Source organism: Sinocyclocheilus anshuiensis, unplaced genomic scaffold, assembly GCF_001515605.1.
Source record: "Sinocyclocheilus anshuiensis isolate Anshui unplaced genomic scaffold, SAMN03320099.WGS_v1.1 scaffold51, whole genome shotgun sequence".
Classification (NCBI taxonomy): domain Eukaryota; kingdom Metazoa; phylum Chordata; class Actinopteri; order Cypriniformes; family Cyprinidae; genus Sinocyclocheilus; species Sinocyclocheilus anshuiensis.
This window is the reverse complement of record NW_015548296.1, coordinates 2,654,931-2,660,700: the sequence shown is the minus strand read 5'-3', so window position 1 is coordinate 2,660,700 and position 5,770 is coordinate 2,654,931. Positions and strand designations below refer to the sequence as shown.

Below are 5,770 nucleotides of genomic sequence, written 5' to 3'. Positions count from 1 at the left end.
TTTTTAGCGCTGCCCCCTTCTCCAACAGTTGAAATTCTACACTGGTATGCCTCAGAGATCACCATGGAGACGAGTTCATTGCTATCTTCCAGGTCTGGTCTTCAGAGGGCAGAGCACTTGCAGCCTCTGCTGACCACAATAATATGAGTGTGTCCTAAAATGCCTTTTTGACCATTTATTTCTCTTTACATGAAGATCTAAATATATAAATATGCATGACAAAATGCGAGCCTATTATGTATATCAGTCATAGATTCACATGCTTTTGATAATTTACAGTAATGCTATCAAAGTTTGCTGTGTCATATTTATTGCACATTACAGCCTTTATTTTGTAGGCTTTCCTTTTGCACATGCAGCAGTATCGAAAATATTTATTGTTTATTGTAATTTTAATTTATTATTAATTACTATTTACACGCTTAAAATTAATTTTGATGTTTTTTTTTTACCTTTACAAGAACATATTTCTTTCTAACCATATAAAAACACACAGTATGTCACCCATTTGCCTAGCAAGTATCATCAATGTAAACAACAGCTTACTTCAATGCATAATCAAATCAATGCATAATATAATGTCTTAGTAATGACAAATAAAATGATAGATGTTTACCTCCCTATTTGCCTCAAAAATATAGCATATATTTTCCAACACAAATAACCACAGTATCTCTATCACTTTTGGTTGCAAACTAATTCACATTATGCAATATTGTGCATACTGAATAGCATTCTGCAACGTATTCGTATAACTTCAAGTAGCGTAACTGTTCAAGTGCTTGTACATCGTGTATATTGTGTAATGTAAACTTTGTGTGTATATTACGTGTAAATCTCGACTGTGTATATATGTGTTCTTGTACATTGACTTATACTGTGGCTGCAATGTTAGTGGACCGCATGAGACTTATGCACATGTTGTAGTACCAATAAAGTGATTTGATTTTACAGATTATGAATAAAAAGGTGTGCTACAAAACAAATAATTCGAACTCTCGCGAAGACAACGAATTGATCACACTTAACTTATGTAAGGCGTACGTCAGCCTACTCATTAGGGATACGTGACTTTTATCTCTATGTGGCCCTTGGATGAGCTAAAAATAAATGCACTATATATTTTTTTACAATATTGCTACTACTGCCCATCTCCTACTGGATGTCTATTTTTCGATCTGCGGGGGTTCATGTATTTGTAGTTTATTTTCTCTCTAGCTCTGTGTAGAATGCGCGGATCGGCCGGATGGCGCAACTACAGTACCCAGAAGTCCCCGCGCGCATGGTTCGGGCAGGCTTCTTTAAGCTTTGGGAGTGTTTCCCATTTAAACAAACATAGCTAATGCTGAAGATGGCGGATGCGTAGAAGTGGCTTAAAGAAACTGGAGTGTTTCACTGGATACATTTAAACCGGTAAGTGAACCGAATCACTTCATTGCGTTCGTAAGTGGATACAGTTAAGCTATTATTGTGTTCGTGAAGCAATGTTACGCGATGCCGGTTGTTCAGAAGTACAGTCTTGTCCACGGTGGGGATCTTGCCACCTAGTTATTCTGCCTTTGAGACAATAATCGTAGTAACAGTGTTGCCAGAGACAACATTCTCCAGCAGTATTTCTTCAAGTCTTATGCGATCTTATTAACATTTTGCCATTAAGTAGACGCAGTTTGTTTCCTAAGTTAATGAATATTTTGTATAGGTTTGAATCCAGTCTGAATGTTTTGAGATACATAACAACCCTAAATGAGTAAGTTATTTTTGTAATTGCTGTACTATTCCCGTTGCTGGTTTATATAATGTTGAGATTAATATAATATGGAGTTTTGCTTGTTTTAATTATTTGATCAGCATCAAGTTTGTTTTGACCAGTTTTTGGATCACGTGATAGTTTACATGGTCTAAAGTCCGTTTGTTTAAGCATAACAATCTTAACCCATTATCTGTCTCTATCATAAATACTTATTTTTATTCATTCTTCCAACTTTTTCACTCTGACCTTTAATGAACAACTTACTGACCTCAAACTGATCTGTTCAGATGAGTAGTGTGATGTTTTATTATGCAGATGTTTTGTAACTTTTGCTCTTAGTTCAATATGATGACGTTCAAATGACCCAAACAACAAGATAGTTTCCTGGTTCATGACAAAGAGGGTGGAGATTAAATGATAATAAGTCAGAAATGAACAAATTAAAGCTGGGCAATATTTACAGTGTTTTATGCATTTGCTTTGCTACCTACCAAACTGTGGTGTATTAATTAGCTGAGAAAACCGTTCAAATCAGTGTTGACCACTATAGTGATATCTTTTAGTTTTTAAATTTTTTTTTGTCATATTGCATATTTGTCATGATAAAGTGTGATGTAGGTCATACCGACTGTATTAGATGCTGTAATTATGGCTGTGTCTCAAACCCCAGTGAACTCTCTACCCAGATAGTGTTGTTGGACACGACAGGCGTCTTTAAAACGCGCTCATTGTGAATGCAGGAACGTGAACGATTCTTATCAGAGACACTATTTTTAACACTCCTATTCTTTGCTCTTGCAATGTTAATTGCAGTGTTTTAGCCTGAGGTATTCTGTGCACTGCAGCGCTGCTGGCAAGTTTGTGGAAGTTCCTCTGAATTCACAGCGATTCATGTTATGTAGTGATCCAGAATGCAGCAGTTTCTGAGCTAGAAGAGTTTGACCACATCCCACTGTTTTGAAAATATTCACTGCCCATTTATAGAAAGATCACAGAACCACATTTGTAGGACCAACCAACGTTTCCCCAAAATCCACATGCACTCATGCTGACATATATAGACGCTTTGAAATATATTTTGCTTGTTATTTGGACACTGAAGGTACAGGTAGATAACATGCTTGCACTCTGACTGTTTAATAACATATTTTTTAGAACCATGGCTGATTTGCTTTTATTGCCTCCATAGTGCAGTAAGAATCTTCCTAATAATTATGTTATTACATTTCAAAGCTGCAGCCTCTTTAGCCTGTAGTGCACTTATTCAGTGTATAAAAATTGTTTAATATAAGCGTGTAATTTTAAAGCATTTCTGTAGTTGAACGCATGAGAACAGAACATGCTTTATGCACAGCGGTGTATGTTGGTGCTCACACGCTACGGGACCCACAAATGCCCTGATTGCGTGTGGGAAAAGACCCTCTGAACTCTTCTTCACACTGGTCGCAGGCTGAGCCCCCCTTCCCCCTTTATCTGTTCTTTCTCCCCAGCTCCCTCTCTCTCACACGCCAAGCGTCAGGCTGCATTAACTATGAATCAATCTTGTGTTGAACGCTTTGACTGCAGATGGGGTTAAGAATTAAAGGATGCATAGATTCTCTGTCCTCGTCCATTTGTTAGCTCGGGTTCTATAACTCATTAACTCGGACGCTCTCAGGGGAAAAAAAAAAAAAGGCTTGTGCGAAAGATTTCCCATGATTTTTGAAGGACCATCTGAGTTTTGATTTGAACATTTAAACATCTTATGTGTTTTGTCTTATTTTAGAGTCCATTGTTGTGGTTAAAGGAATAGTTAATCCAAATAATATGAAAACGGTCATTATTATTATATTGTCATTAACATTTTTAGCAACATCCAGACTGCTCTTTTTAATAGAATGAGGCTAAATCAAGACAACTGGTGGCAAAAGCACCATGAAGTATCATAAAAGTCGACTGTTTGATTTGTGTGTGTTTTTTTTAATGTATTCTGAAGCATTGTGTGATGAACAGACCAAAATTTAAGTTATTATTCACTGATAATCTTGCCATCTAGTGGCCGTTAACTGATGCATCATGAGCCCGTGACGGTGTTATTTTAGTATTATTCATATAATAATGTAGTATTTATTAATATTTTGACTTTTTTGTATTTTCATTTTAATTTTAGTAATATGTGCTTTTGTCAGTTTTATTTTTAATTGACTTTAACAATACCGGTCAGTGATTTGAACTCGTGACTTTCTGTTTTTTTGAACTGGATCAGCCATTTCAGGGAAATGCTCCGACTCAAAAGAACGATTGATTCACATGCTTCAGAGATGACTTTAGTCTTGGTCTGTTTATCATGCAAAAACTGTCATGTGAGTTCAGAACACTTGCACAAAGTCTTATGACCCACTTTTATGATACTTTTTACGATTTGATTTATTTACTTTCATAGAATTTGGAGTTTGACCGCCCCAGTCCCCATTTACTTCCATTATTTTGAAAAGAGCGACCATGATATTCATCCAGAATTCACCTTTTGCGCTCCACGGAAGACAGAAATAACGTTAAATAAAGTTGTTTTCACTTTTGGGTAAAATATTCCTTAATGTCTATTATAAATGTTCCTTTTTGCATATTTCACGTTTCCTCTTGGATCGCAGGAGGTTGTGACTAGCGAAACAGCAGAATAACTAATGCGCTTCTCGTCACCTTTCTGACACTTATCTGATCGTCCACGCTCATTTTGCATTTGTCAGTCCACAATAGTCGAAGAAGTTGAAACTGCTGTTCTCTGAGTGCGACGTGAGAGCGAAAGAAGGAAAACAGTGTTGTTGTGGGTGATGGTTATTTTCAGAACAGGGAAAATTGTCCTGTTATATCATGTATCTGTGTGTTTGTTTCAAATGTAAGATTAATGGTGGGGGGTGTATAGTGTTGCTCCGAGGCGCTTGTGTTGGTGGCGGTGGGTTGAAACAAAAGCTTGATTGTTGCACTAATTGAAATGTGATACCTGCTACTTGTGATGACTTTTTGCTTGGAGTAGTTAAAGGTGTTGGTGCAGGCGGGAATTTTAGCCCTGCTAACTTTTAATACGTGAGGCGAGGTTGACTCACATCTCAGTGACTCATGTATGCAAAATGAATCGAAAAACGAACCGTTTGGAGCTTACAGGATATTAAAGATTTATTGCACCGTTCAGATCTTCAACGAAAACATTCTCAAACATAAATATTTCTGATTTGGAGCTTGTGCCATGATTTATTACACTAATTTGTAGATCCTTGTAACTTTCCATTCTGCTAACCAGAGAAAAAAAGTAAAGTTAGTCCTCCTCAGTGAAGTCCAGAGTGAGTAATAAATTGAATTCCTTTCACTCATCCACTTTTGTACACCTTTAGCGCTTCGAATGAATGCCAGGTTGTTTATCATGGAATAAATTTCCAGTTTTTCTTTCTGTTTACCCGGTTCATAAACAGCAACTTTCTCCCTTCACTTTTTAGACACCCAATCAAGAGCTCAACTGTGAAGGTTTGTCTTTCGTCAGTCAGAAATTCTGTGCGAATCATTTGGAAACTTGTGAGTCATAATTAAGAGTCTCTGCATGGCATCTGCGCGTGAGCGTTGCTGCTACGTTTTACAGCTCCCTTCAGTGTCCTATAGCACAAGTCGAATTTAAGAGGAATGTGTAAGTTGCATCCAGCTGTGGCTGCTTGTGTAAAGCTGTGTTGCCATGACGACACTCCTGCACGACTGGCTCAAGGTCGATCGGGCGGTGACGACAAGCTGGATGTGCCTTGCGATGGTGTGTGCACGATATGCACACATACGTGGAAGGAAGCTCTCTGCAGTGCTGTGGGTGTCTGAAAGTGAAACTTGAAATACATGCAAACACTTTCTGTGCATGAAGACTTTCACTTTTGAAACTGTGAAAGGGCTCGTGAAGGAAAATATTATGTTTGGGTTTTCATTTTCTCAATGCTGTCGAACTTAATTTGTTGTATTTTCCAGCCCAGTACACATTTCTCTGCGATCCGTAGTTATTTTCCTGTA

The 5,770-nt window shown here is 37.5% G+C and overlaps 1 protein-coding gene across 1 annotated transcript in view; it reads left to right on the top strand.

Moving 5' to 3' along the window:
• Nucleotides 1-1,324: 1,324 nt before the first annotated feature.
• The window catches only part of LOC107656038 (nuclear receptor coactivator 3-like), a 42,292-nt gene continuing 37,846 nt past the window's right edge, over nt 1,325-5,770 (top strand). The window contains exon 1 of the mRNA XM_016443693.1: nt 1,325-1,413. The gene's annotated coding sequence lies outside the window, so the exon portion shown is untranslated. The remainder of the gene's footprint in view (nt 1,414-5,770) is intronic.